The sequence below is a fragment of the Xenopus laevis genome, chromosome 8S, assembly GCF_017654675.1.
Source record: "Xenopus laevis strain J_2021 chromosome 8S, Xenopus_laevis_v10.1, whole genome shotgun sequence".
Classification (NCBI taxonomy): domain Eukaryota; kingdom Metazoa; phylum Chordata; class Amphibia; order Anura; family Pipidae; genus Xenopus; species Xenopus laevis.
The window spans coordinates 13863689-13879076 of record NC_054386.1 but is presented as its reverse complement, the minus strand read 5'-3'; positions in this window follow the sequence as shown (position 1 = coordinate 13879076).

Below are 15388 nucleotides of genomic sequence, written 5' to 3'. Positions count from 1 at the left end.
TCCCATAACTTTGAAATTGAAATTAAAAAAAGAATCAAAAATTATCAAAAAATCAATGTTTTGGACGAAGAGGTCAGTTTTTGATTGAATTCGAATCGTACGAATCAAAGTAACAGCCCATTCGATCGAACATGATTCAAAGTTTTTCCAAAAGTCCACCAATTGACTCCAAATAGGTTCTAGGAGGTTCCCCATAGGCAGGTTTTAGATGGTGAATGGTCGAAGTTGAATTTTACAGTACATGATAAATTTCGATATTCGAATTTTTAATTTTTTTTCAAATTTGAATCGAATGTGGACTATTCCCTAGTCGAAATACACAAAAATTAGCTGGAAATTCTAATTTTCATTTTGACCTTTAATAAATCTGCCCCTTACAGTAAGGGGCTGATTCACTAACTTCGAGTGAAGGATTCGAAGTAAAAAACTTCGAATTTCGAGTAGTTTTTTGTGCTCCTCGACTATCGAATTGGCGTAAATTCGCCTGAGTAGAATGATTCGAATCGATTGAGAGCAAAAACGCTGCGACTATTCGCCATTCGATAGTCGAAGTACTGGATCAAGCACAAAAACGCTGCGACTATTTGCCCATTTGATAGTCGAAGTACTGTCTCTTTTAAAATTACTTCGACTGCCTATTTCGCCACCTAAAACCTACCGAATTGCTTTAAAAGCCTATGGGAAAGTCCCATAGTCTTGTTTTCCAAGTTTTTGATCGAATAAAAAGGCATTCGATCGAATGAAAATCCTTCGAGCGAATATTCGATCGAGCGCCTATTCGCCTGGCGAATATTCGCCAATTCGACTATTCGCCAGCGCGTAAATTCGCCCAAATTGCCTATTCGATTCTATTCGATTCTATTCCCCAGTCGAATTCCGAGGGATTTAACCCCTCGAAATTCGACCCTTGATGAATTTGCCCCTAAGTCTCCCTTTTTTTAATCTGACATAAAATAAAGAGTATGGCAGTGGTGTTCAGAGGTATCATCCTCTTTGGATCCTCTTCAGTCACTTGCTGACCTTGCTTCATCTGCTCATGCTCCTTCAAGCTGACAGAAGAGGACCCAAAGAGGCAGCAGATAGCATTTGTAATTGTGGTGCGCTTCTTTGCCTTTTTATGGCAGGTTTGGAAATATATATATTTTATACACAGGTTGTGTGTTTTCTGTAGTAGTCATTCTGTTATGAGCAGTTGTCCTTGCAAAGCAGTGTTGAACACAGTAAAGGAACACTTGATTTATTTTTGTACAGTCGAATGTTTGTTGTGAGGATTTTATTTGTAAGATTCTGTGAATGTCTCTACCAGGTAGAATGTCTTGCTTATATCCTTATCTGCACTGGGATCTCTTTTGGCAGTGAGTGGAGCTAACAGAGCAGATTTCCTTTTTCTTAGGCCAGGCGTGTTTAGTTAAAGGTATTTCCCAGTTCAGGCTCTCTCCTGGCAGAACTCCAGATGTTCAAGAGCAGAAAAATGGCAACACAAATTATTTCTTTGCAGGGATCAAAAATTTATTTTTGTTGGAATGGGTTAACTCATCTAGGATCCCTGCACTATTAAATCATTAAATCAACAGTACCCCCCACCCAAGGTTATTGAAAGGACAATAAATTTGAATCACTTAATGAAATAATTCACTCTATACAAGTTCTAATGTTTGTTTAAACAGCAGTGCGGTTGTTATTTATTTGAGGCAGATCACTGCTGCTTCTTAATGAGATCCCCATATTCCAAAGTTGCAGAGTTTTGTGCTCATATAGCTAAACCTTTAGCTCCCCTGGTAAGGGAAAATATTGGATTTCTACAGGGTAACTTGTGAAAGGGAGCATTTCGTTTTTTTTTACAATGTTTATTTTCTGTAAAAGTTGACACTTTATGTGGATAAACATTAGTATAAAATATTGTCTCTTTGCCACATGACAAAAGATACGAGCAAGCAAGGGATATTTTGTTCAAATTAACAACAAAAGGTGGCAGGGCCTTCTTGGAAATTGGGGCTCATCTAGGAAGGGTGAAGGTGGCTATAAACGGGCAGATTAAAACTACTGATATCGGTCCTTTAGATCGATTCAGCATCTTATCTGCCCGTGTGTGTTGACTCCCGACGGGTCCTCCCGAACGATATCAGGCCAAAAATCGGCCAGATATAGATTGGTCAAGTTTGTTTTTTTTCTGCGATCTGGGACCGCATCGGCTACTTGATACAGTCCTGCGACCCATCGGTACCCATTCACAGCATTGTAATGCTATAGTTCGGCCCCAGGGCCAAACTTTCGGATTCACCCGATATCGCCCAGCCGTTAGTGGGCATATCGGGTTAAGATCTGATTATCTGTCGACCTCTCCAAACGAGCGGATCTAAGTATGGCCACCTTAAATGTGGAGCCTCTATAAACTGAAAAAAAGCCCAATATCTGCCAGAAGCCGATACAGCAAGACTGATTAATAATCAGAATAGGCAAACTACACTGGGTCATTTGTTGTCATGTAATCTAATGTGGATTTTATAGTTTTCATTGTTTAATACAAACTTTCTCCAAGTCTGCAGAACCAGTGACTGCAGCAAAATAATCCTCCAACAATCCTCCAAATAGAATCCCAGTTTATCTGTTTAAATCTGGCTCAGTGATCTTTGTCCCTGCAGCTGGGAGTAAACAGTAAAGGAGATGTAAAGGCAAAAATAAAATCCAATACAAATCTCTACGCAGTCGCCGACTGCTGTACAGGGAAACAAACAAAGTTGCTTGAGTGGTAATGGCTGAGAAGTAAGGCGGGGGCTCCCCCTGCTGTTCATAAGTATGATTGTTTCACTGCAGTAAATGAAGGGAGAATTTCACTGCATACAGTCAGGTTTCTTGTAAAAACATACACATTTTATATATATATATATATATATATATATATATATATATATATATATATACATATATATATGTATTAGAGATAGGTTTCTTTTTCATTAAAGAAAGTAAAAATTGGATGCAGGGTCCTAGCGCCGGCTGTGGCGCTCGCTGAGGCAGAAGTGCTGGGGAGCTTTAAGTCCCCAGTGCTTCAAAGATGCGGCTGGGCGGCGTGCCGCCCCAAAAATTTCGCTGGCCTATTTGGCCTAGCCACAAATCCGGGCCTGGTCGTCTAGAAGCTGTTAAATAGAATGGTAGTCATTTACAGCATGGATTCTGGATTGGGAAGTTCTTAGTGACTTTGGTTTCTAAAATTAATGCGCAATGTGCAACAGATAAAAATACACTACACATGATTGATTCATAATTTGATATAAAGGAATGCAAATAGTGATTTCCGACATCACTTTAGGAGCACAGTACTTTTGGGTGATATTATACCCTTCATTAGGTGAGTTGTCGAAAAACGTTCAATATGTGTATAAGAGTGTGCCCTCTACAGGCCAATATGTGGTAATGGCCAGTGGAGCCAAATGTAACACTGACATCTAGTGGTAAACTAATACAATGCCTTATATACCAAAATAAAGTAAAAAATGCATTACATGCTAAATAGCTTTTATACATCCTCATATAGATTTATTTGTATAGTGCCAGTAAGATATAATATCAACTTGACTCATGTATAGTGTTCCTGTTTGCGTATGACAGCCTGAAGGTCAGTGAGAACTGGGGGGAATATCTATTTGTTCTCCTAGACACGCCTAAATGCTCATCTTGAAGGTCAATTATATTATATTTAAACATATTTAAAATTTGGAACTTCAGGGTGGGCATGAACTGAGACTGTCACACAGGCATTGCTTTAATATGATGTGACTTGTGTTTAGGACAATTTGTTTACTGATAATATTAATTTGTCAATTGGGATATTCATTTGTGTGCTCTGAAATGGTTCTGCATTAGCTGAATATTCTGCAGAGGATTCAGGGTTCAAACTTCAGGATTTGATTTACCTGAGCCCTGGTGCATTCCTAACTCCTTGTCCAACTGTAAATACATAACTGTAAGGATACTTCCCATGGCATGGCACACTCCCATTCAGTGGTCAAGCCATGTTGACGTGTACACATCGATTCCTGTATGTGTGCAAACGCTGACGTGTACTTATTTAGCACTGTTCATCATGTTGCATTGAAGCACGACCTACACAGTTTGGCGCCAAATCTGACTCTACTGAAGGAAGCTTCAGTTGCACATGTGTGCCTGGTAATCAAGGTGTACTAGCCTTATTTCTACTGACGGATTCTGCCTTATTGACTGTTTTTGAACCAATGCCTGTCTTGACCTTCTTGCCTGTGATCCGACTTTGAACCTACAGTGCCAGCCCCTGGTTCCTCCTCTGTTCTGAGTTTATCAGCCTCAGTGGCTTCTTTCCACTCATTGTCCCCCTGTTCAACCCTCGGGTGGGATTTGTGTTGTTTGAGGCTCTTGTGGGTCATATTAGCTCTGTGAGGTCCCTCTTTGCTGGAATCACCAGTAAGCCTGACACATACCATCCTAACTTGCTACTTACATAGTATAAATAGACATTTGTGGAAAGTATCCCAAACACTTTCTTATTAAATAGTTTTAAGTCAACTTCATTGCCCTTCTATGGCTTCTACAACCTTTGAATATTTAAATAGAGAATTTATACTACAATTAAGCTGTACAAGTAGTTTTTATATATTCATTAAATTGTAGAAATGAAATATTGTATGTTGTAAGATATTGTATAACTCTATAAGATATATTAAATAGGTTGTGCAGGTACAGGTATGTTGGTGCTTCAGGTATAATACCTATTATCTTGAAACCATTATCAAGAAATCTCGTAAATAAAGGACATCTATTTTGGCTGCAAGTTATCTAAAATACATAAGACATTTTATTTTAATTTATAAGTATGCCCTTGAGATTTGAGTATTAATATCACAAATGGTGTGAATATCTCTAAGGGGCTCATTTATTATCGAATCTCAAAAATTTGTGGTTTTCCTATATTTCTTAAAAGCTCTAAAAAGTCAGGATTTATTAGGGGGCCGATTCATCAAGAGTCGAATATCGAGGGTTAATTAACCCTCGATATTCGACTGGGAACTAAAATCGTTCGACTTCGAATATTGAAGTCGAACGATTTTGCGCAAATCCTGCGATCGATCGATCGAAGGATTTTTCGTTCGATCGAATGATTAAATCCTTCGAATCGAACGATTCGAAGGATTTTAATCCAACGATCGAAGGAAAATCCTTCGATCAAAAAATCACAGGCAAGCCTATGGGGACCTTCCCCATAGGCTAACATTGACTTCGGTAGGTTTTATCTACCGAAGTAGGTGGTCGAAGTATTTTTTAAAGAGACAGTACTTCGATTATCGAATGGTCGAATAGTCGAACGATTTTTACTTCGAATCGTTCGAATCGTTAGAATTCGATCGAATTCGATCGAATTTAACCAATTCGATGGTCGAAGTACCCAAAAAATACTTCGAAATTCAAAGTTTTTTTCATTCGAATCCTTCACTCGAGCTTCATGAATCGGCCCCTAGGTGTCAAAACCATGAAAACCTGGAAGGTAAAACTTTATTGAGAAGTCAGTGGGAGCCATGCGGATCCTATTGGACCTCTTTAAACCAATTCAGACTTGTAGAGGTTTTCAGTTTTTTTCTTCACTAGTAATTGTCAGAAAAAAATCTAATTTTTAGAAGTTTTCAAGGTATTCGTATTTTCACTGCATCATTCAGCTCTTTTTTTCGTTCAATGACAATCGTGGGTTTAGTGTTTGTGAATTTAGTCATGGCTTCAAAAACCTCTAAAACCACTAAAATCCAATCTTTAATAAATAGGCCAGGAGGTAGGAGGAAATAATTTATAATTGTAAATGCTACTAAAGCCATTCTTTGATATTTCATGTTGTATCAATAAGCCAGATGTGCGATCACGTCTACTATGGTCATGGAAAATCTCCCTTCAGATGTTATGTGTTGTATCAATAAGCAATCTGAAAAGGAAAAGGTTTATGTTTTGTTTGTTACCTAAATATCCTTCTGGGTATTAACATACAGTATTAGGTCATGAGAACTAGGGATGGGCAAATTTTTTCGCCTTGTTTCGCCACGGAAATGACGCCCATAGATTTGTATGGTGTCACGCGTCAAAGAAAAAATGACGTTCAGCGACTTTCATGGGGGTTGGGCGATATTTTCGCAAAATACTTCACACATTGCAATAACAGCAGGATTGTATCAAATTAGGAGAAATGTAAACAAGCGGCAATTTCGATAGAACCCAAGTTACCAGGTGCAAAATGACATCGTTTGGCACTGAGCCCTATGGAAATGCCCTACCAAAATTATAAAATGGGTTTATATTTTGCCCCATAATATTTCATTTTATTGTGTCCAAACCACATCAAACACTGATTAAAAAACAGGTAATCCCCGTAATAGGCTTCTTTCTACAAAATGAACTGGAATCCATTCTATGCTGCCCATATAGTGAAGTACAGACATATGCGTTCCTTCTTTGGCAGACAGTTTTTGAGGATTGCTTAAATAAGCAGTACAGAATCCAGATGTCATTTTGTAAGAGTATCTGAATGGCTTAAAATTTGCTGTCTGAGTATTTTTTTTAAACTTTATAAAAACATGAGAAATTCTTTGGATTTATATCATATTTAGCAGCTGTGAAACAGTGCAAACATCTGTTTGTACCTACAGGGATCTGACCCAGTGGTTCCTTCACTCTCAATCACAAGTCAGTCTTTCCTGCATATTTTATTGTTTGCTTTTTGGTTCCCCCCCTGCACTTCAAAGTCTCCACACTCTTGTAAGCTATAAGAAGTACAGAGAAAATAAGTCATTCATTACAAAACCAGATTATTGCAATATTTTCAGTGCATGGACATAAAAAAAACAAATACTAGTAAGGCAATGACGCCCTGATAAATGGTCTCCTTGTGCATCTCCTAAACAAAAAAAAATAGTAGCTTTTCATTGTTTAGCTCTTTGGGGTTATACAAATAACTTAGTTAATATTGAAGTTTGCAGTCAGGGACTGAACACATGACAGTATAAATATAAACACTATTGTCTTGAGGTTTCCAAGTCCATTTTTTGAATGCAAAAATCTATCAAGTGTAAAGAGTCATTTACATTTCATAAGAAGGAGCTTCCATATGCTTCCCCTCATGGCTAGCCCTTAACCAGCAACTGCCATAAATATATACAGGCATTATGGAAAGAGCATTGATTACAAAATGCAATAAACGCCAGCTAACTACATTTCATACTATTTTAGATGTGTTAATGCTCACAACTGCCTAACAACTATGTCTACTCACCACATAATAGCTGGTATGTCATCAGTAAAGCCACTTGCCTTGGCAGCTTACATCAAAACAATTGCAAAATATGAAATACATTCAAACCATTCCATTCCAGTACAGAAGTTCCCATCATTTTTATAGTTTGAATATTATTCCATAGTACAATGAATTCTAAACATGCAGACAATACATACAGGATAGAAATGTTCTTGAGTAGTGATAACAAGGTCCAGAGCATTCTGGAACAGGGTCCATACCAATACACATTATTTTAAAAGGTCAGTATTAAGGGAGATGGGCTCATGTGATGTTTTAAGGAATATACATAGGCCAACAAAAGATGTAGGGGCAGATTCATTCGAGAGTCGAGGGTGAAAATTAGCCAGCGACTGCTCAGCAGCCATCGCTACACTTCGCCAGGCATAAATACATTCAGACAACGCTAATTCACTGGAATGTTGAGTTTTGTCGTGGGTGCCGAATGCTGGCGACGGTTCGCTAGCATTCGGCGATACGCTAGCAATGCAAGCAATTGAAAGCAATTGAAAGTGAAGATGCACTAGCTTTCATTTCTGCCTAGCGCAAATTCGCTAGATGTCTTGAGGGCTCAGGTTGATTTGCATACAGCAAACGTTGAATGGACGTATATGTTGCAGCAAATACATTACATTACACAAGCCCAGGGAACCTTAATAAAGAAAATAGAGTTGTTATAATGCCCTACACATGAGCCCACTGTATAGTTAATGTTCCATATGTTAGAAAATGTATGGGGAACCCGGTTACCCAAAATAATTTTTAAGGACTTTTGCAGGCAATCACTCTGAAAAAAGGAAAAGACGCCAGCGTGTGAAGCTTTTTTCTCTAAAATATATGATGTAAGTAACAGAAGAATGAGGAAGATCTATGCACTCCAGAGCACTTCGTCTGGTCTGAGCTGGTGAAGGGAAGTCTCGCGAAAGAGGTAACGTTCAGTAAAATCCGCATTTCATTGGATTTGCGGCGTAATGTCCATTTGCCAGAATGAATTGTTGCCTGGCAATAGAGTGTGAATGACCGCTAGCATCTGTCTCTTTTGCTAGCGAAGTGACGCATGAACCTGTTAGTAAATTGGCAATTTCCCTGCGGGCGGTAACACTAGCAAATTGATGCTAACGGTAGCCACTTCGGCCTTGAGTAAATCTTCCCCGTAGGATGGGGGTGTCAATGAAAAAATATAAGACTATTCAACAGAATTTATGATGAATTGGTTGTTGGCTATGGGAGCTTAAAGATAAACAATTAGTAGGAGAGTTAAGAGTGTAGAAAATATGAAATAGTCCCTAATAGGAAGTTTAACTGTTTAGAGAAATCAGAGCATTGGTTCTATGCACAAGGTAAATTCAGCACAACTGCATTTTAACGTGTATAAATCTGTATAAATTTGACCTAGACTTTGGGTAGAAATGGGACATTGATATAAAACTGCCAATCAGACATACTGTGTTGCAAGAAGCTGCGGGGAAAATGTGAGATAGTATTCAGATCTTCACTATAACATAAAGAAGTGCAATACATTTGAATATAACCTTGCACTTTTATTCTTTGTCACATACATCTATAAGCTTGTCATAAACAAATCACCAGTTTGACAATACCAGCTTAGAAGTAGATATTACATCTTGTACATTACAGGAACATTGATATGTTATAGCGCGAGTCCAGAAGATGATGTAACTAATTACCTCATGCACAGGCCTACTTGTAGATTACTTTAAAGGGTCTGGAGAGAATTCATGATGTTTTCCCTTTGGTGTTGGCTTTGCCAGAGATCACAAACATGCAGCTGTGTTGTAGACTTTAGGTGAGGTGATGGAAAGTCTCTTGAGAGTCAACTGGTACCATGACTAAGTGACTTCCACTTGTATGGGATGACATTGTTCTTATACTGCCTCAGACATGAAACTTTTAGATGAAATCATTTAAGACAAGTCAAATGGCCTAGTGGTGAAAACCAGAAAGCATAGAAAAACAAAACATTTAATAAATATTCATAATTTTGTATAAAGCAGTCCAATTACACTTGGCACGGCTGAGGGAGAATAAAGGAAAGTCCAGAATAATGTGTTATTTCTTGTATTTGCCTGCATTTTTATATTAATAAACCCAGTGTTGCTTTAATATCTGAAGGAGCAACAAGTCTATGTTACTGCTGTTTTATATGTATGCCATCTTCAAATAAATTACAACAAATCGAAGATAATCTGAATTCACTACAGCTTTGTATCAAAATGAAACATCATCTTAAGGTCTTTTTGACTTAGTCAAATGTAAGGGTAATGAATGCTTGAATCCCAAATATCTAGATAATCATGCCAACACATGTATTATTTCAACAATTTAGTTATTTGAAGCAAGTGAATGCATTATTTTCAGAATTGCAGAACAAGAAGTGTCTACAGACCTACAGCTGTCTTTCATCAAAAAATTGGGGGGGAGGGGAGAAAATGATAAAGAATCTGCATAAAGGTCCTGAAAAGAATATGAAAATACAGATAAAATGCACCTCTGCAAGATTTCTTGCCATTAAAATGTAAAACAATTTTCAAATTACAGAACTATATTATAAATGACAATATGCATGCATAAAAATTGAAGATTTTCAAAATCGGTATATTCTGACACTTCAGAACTTGTAGTCCAGTTTTGGTTCTGTAAAAATCTAATTTATCATTATGCAAATATATTTATTGACTGTTTTTTTAAATATCAAATGAACTGCCAAACTGATAAGGGCTAGGAAGAGAGGTCCATAAATGTATACATTAAACCTTTCCCTTTATGGCAGTAGAATATACTAAAATAAAAACCTGATTGTTGGGTCCCTGTGTGAGATACTCTACAAAATCAAATTTCAAGTCATTAATCCTAAACTAGGTTGTCTCTAAAAAATAGTGTGTTTCTTATAGTGAAATGTTTGACCAAAAGGGAAGAAGGATCCAGTATGGTTGTGGGAGAGCCTAAATATATCCACCATATGCAACTGACGTAAATGAATTGTTCAATGTAAAAATAAAAACTGGGTAAATATATAGGCTGTGCATGTATAAAAATAAAAACTGGGTAAATAGATAGGCTGTGCTAAATAAAAAATATTTCTAATATAGTTAGTTATCCAAAAATGTAATGTATAAAGGCTGGAGTCACTGGATATGTAACATAATAGACAGAACACTACTTCCTGCTTTGCAGCTCTCTTGGTTTCCAATGATTGGTTACCAGGCAATAACCAATCAGTGATTTTAGGGGGCCATAACTGTTGCTTTTGAATCTGAGCTGAATGCTGAGGATCAATTGCAAACTTACTGAACAGTTATGTCCCATGTGGGCCCCCTTAAAGTCACTAACTAACTCAAAGATAGAAAATTGAAAACCAGGAACTTGTGTTCTGTTATATTAGACATCCAGTCACTCCAGCCTTTATACATTACATTTTTGGATAACTAACTATATTAGAAATATTTTTTATTTAGCACAGCCTATCTATTTACCCAGTTTTTATTTTTACACTGAACTGCTCCTTTAAGGAAGAATGCCAGTAAGGCCAAACCCTGAAGGAACGTAGGTGGGGGTTCCAACAACAAAGCAATGGCTTGAGGAATGGAACCTGTTATGCTAAGATTTACGTAACTTAATAAACTGTACTGAAGGAAATTTGGCATATTCTTTTCTTGTAATGCAGAACAATTTTCAAGGATATTCTATATCACTGGAACACACCCACCATAATCATGCATAACAAACAATATGTGGTAGGATGTTTGAGAGCTCTTGCATGGCAATCATTATGAGGAAACCACTTCCTTGGATTCCAGATGGGAAGCACATTTGTGCCATTAGCATGTGACATATGAAAATTCAACTTACTGTCTGAGCCAGCATCTTGATTTTTTATGAATGTTTTCTAGATGATGTTCCTATTATACCTGAGCTGAATTAAGATTAAAAAAGGGGGAGAAACGAGAGAGCAAATTTTAAAAAAAACCCAGAAAAACCGATGGCAGAACGAATGGTAAGAAGAAAGAAGACTATTGGAAAGGTATTGGAAAAAAAGGCATATTAAGAAGGAACAAGAAGTAATAAAGTATGTGAAAAGATTCAAAGAGGGAATTTGTTTTGGGGCTTTGGACCCAAGGTTTTTACTAGGCTCTCTTATCAGCTCTCTTATCAGTGTAACTTTATAGAACACCAGCCTAAGAATTTGATTTGCAAGAGAAGATTGCCCTTAGTTCACACCCCATTATAATCTATAGTGTAGCATATGTTCCTGATTTTTATCCTTACTGTAAGGGGCGATTAAATCTTTCAAATCGAACGATTCAAAGGATTTTAATCCATCGATCGAAGGATTATCATTCGATCATAAAAACCTTGGAAAGCCTATGGGGACCTTCCCCATAGGCTAACATTGGCCTCGGTAGGTTTTAGGTGGCGAACTAGGGGGTCGAAGAAATTTTTAAAGAGACAGTACTTCGATTATCGAATGGTCAATATTCAAACGATTTTTAGTTGGAATCGTTCGATTCGAAGTCGAAGGTCGAAGCAACCAATTCGATGGTCGAAGTAGCCAAAAAAACATTTGAAAATCAATTTTTTTTCCTCTATTCTTTCACTCGAGCTTAGTGAATGGGCCCCTAACTGTGTGAGTCAGTAGAACTTAATACATACTGTATACCCCCATAAGCGAGTTTCTAAAAACTCCCGTAAACTCCAAATTCTATATAAAAAACAGACCAATTGGAATGTATTAAAAAATTTGATTTTTTTAAATTTCGGATTAATTAGGATCGACCTGCAAACAAGAATGCAATTCTAATTGAATTCGATCAAATTTGATTTGTTTTTTCGCAAAAAAAAAAATTTCCCAAAATTTTGTTGAATTCTTAAAGGGACAGTACATTATAAACTCAAATTGAATTTGGACTATTCCCTAGTCGAATTACACTAAAATAAAATTGAAATTCGAATTTGAAAATTCTAATTTTCAATTTGATCCTTGATAAATCTTCCCCTAAGTTTGCCCAGGAGCAGTAATCTATAGTAACCAATAATATCTTTGCTTTCGAACAAGTGACTAGTAATATCTACCTTCTGATTGGTTGCTATGGGTTACTGCTCCTGGGCAAACTTAGTCCTTTTTACATACATACATAACCCTCATAGAGTCCTTCGTTACCACAGGTTTACCTCTTACTTGTGAAGTGCTGTTCTGTCAAAAAATAAATACATACATCTAGAAGGACTAGGACAATGTGTAAATATCAAACACAGCTCCAGCATTTGGCAAATAATACCACGTTCAAGTTCCTATACTCTTACATGGTTTCTGCATAACTCAGCTTTCTGAAATCATTTTTCCCCCCCGAGCAGGTCTTTAAAAGAAAAGAAAAAGCTCACACCTGAAACCTGCCAAGTTTTTTTATTTTTTGTCTGGGGAAAAAACCCCAATCATAAGGAAGTCAAGGTATTTGAAACCATGTGAGAATTTTGGAACTTGCGTGTGATGTTAGCTGAAGATTCGAGCATTCATAGATTGGCCCATTAATGTATTAAATACATGAAAGTACTCCTGTCACATATGGTATCCCAAACCCAAAACAAACCCCAAGGTCCTCAGCTCAAGCTTCCAGCTAAAGCACCTGCCTTTAGCTTCGGGAGGAGCCCTCCACTACTCAGATGCCACCAGGTTTTAAAGTGAGAGGACCAGGGAGAAAGTTCTGGGCAGGCAAGGGAACCGTAACATATACAGGAGGAATGGGGAACAGAGAGTAAAGTCATGGAACAGGCTGTGACAGTACCAACCAGACAGTGCAGTACAAAATCAGGAGCCAGGAGTGTAGTCAGGATAAACATGCCAGGGTCAAAACCAATAGGTAACACAGTAAAACACAGCAAGGTCAAAAACAGGCAAGGGACAGGAACTGATAATCAGACAAGAATCATTGTTTAAGGTAACAGCTAGCGATGGGCAAATTTCTCCCGGAAAAATGGTGAAATCGGAAAGTTCACGAAAAAATCGTGAAATTCTAACGTTTTCACGAAAAAATCAAGCAATTCGAACGTTTTCCTGGAAAAATCGAGCAATTCAAACGCTTTCACTAAAATTGAGCAATTCTAATGTTTTCACTAAAAATCTAGCAATTTGAATGGTTTCACTACAAAATCAAGCAATTCGAACGTTTTCACGGAAAAAAATCGAGCAATTCGAACGTTTTCACGAAAAAAATCGGAAATTGATGCCGGCGAATTTTCACTAATTTATTCGTCCATCACTAGTAAAAGCACAATTCTATCAGATGCTCATAAGTCTCTTGCTTCTCAAGGATAAATGTAACATTTTTCTAAAGGCTACACAGACACCAGTTTTATAGGGGTACATTATCCCATATATTATGCTGCCTCAAAAACTAAAAATCTCTCCCCTGCAATCTTACTTTATACAAATACTATCATGGGTGTGGTTAGAAAAGCCAGTCAAATCCTTGCTTGATCTTTTTAATCACACTGACTAACCCTTGACACTATGTTAGCGTACATGCGGATTTGCATGATGAGGTAGTCTAATTTTTCCTTAAAAACCACATGGCCCTTTTGTAATAATGCTTAATGAAAACATAACTCTCAAGTGCCCTTGTAGACAAGTTTTACCTCCTGTTTTTAATGCAATAACATTAAGCATGAGAGTTGGTTTAGATCACTAAGCAATAACAGTCTGAAAGGTAATGTAGTAATATGACTCTTAAGAGCCTATGTTCAGATTGCCCAGAGGGTATATATTTTCTGTGCCACTAATGTTACAACCTGCCTGTCCTTTGGTCCTCTGTTTGCAGGTCCCTTTAATGGTAAAGAATGTATTTCTGCTAAATTTGGTTTATTTATTTTGAGAAATCGTTTGTTTTACTGCTGTAGAAAATGGCATGGCTTGAGGGGCAGTTTATTTTTATATGGTGCAAAATAAAGTTTAGAGAGTTTAAGGTGCACCAGAACAGTAATGAGTAGGTTATTTATTTTCTTTATTTGGTTTTATTATGTTAGCCTGGAAATGCAGCTGTAGTAAAGTAAAAAAAAAAAAAGTTATAGTTCCTGTTAAAAAAAAAATAAAAGACATTGATAATATAGAATTTGAGGGCAAAAAAATTTGGTTTGTCTATTCTAAAGCAAGTTATTTTCAGACTGGTATGTTGATTTATTTATTATTTGGAGGGTTTGTTTAAAATTGTAACATGCTGCATAGCTGTCCCACACAATTCTGAGGTTTCTAAAACTCAATTGCTGACAACTTCAGCAGAAAAATAATTCATGTCAATATAAAGGCTCAAATGTGTGTACTTGTGACCCAGAAAGTTGAGAACAGATTTGATTATTGTTGGAAATTTTCTCCACCCCCCTAGCTTCTTTGACAAGAACAAAAATTCCTTGGACATCATTCTGGTAAGACAGCTTTAGGCTTGTAAATTCTTAAACCAGCCATGTTTCTTGCACCCCGACATCACTCGCCCCACATTAAGTCATCAGAGGCAGAAGGAACAGAATGAGACACAACTGCAATAAACGTTATGTCATGCTGGATAAAGTTGCTCTAATTTTTCCTCTGTTACAATTCCTGCTCACCTTGTATACAAATGAATAGCAGCTTATATAAGAGATGTTTAGTGTATTGATGCAAACTAACTTGAACTAGAGTCACATAGTTACATAGTTAAATCGGGTTGAAAAAAGACAAAGTCCATCAAGTTCAACCCCGACAAATGAAAACCCAGCATCCATACACACACCCCTCCATACCTTCACATAAATTCTATATACCCATATCTATACTAACTATAGAGTTTAGTATCACAATAGCCTTTGATATTATGTCTGTCCAAAAAATCATCCAAGCCATTCTTAAAGGCATTAACTGAATCAGCATCACAACATCACCCGGCAGTGCACTCCACAACCTCACTGTCCTGACTGTGAAGAACCACCTACGTTGCTTCAAATGAAAGTTCTTTTCTTCTAGTCTAAAGGGGAGGCCTCTGGTACGGTGATCCACTTTATGGGTAAAAAGGTCCCCTGTTATTTGTCTATAATGTCCTC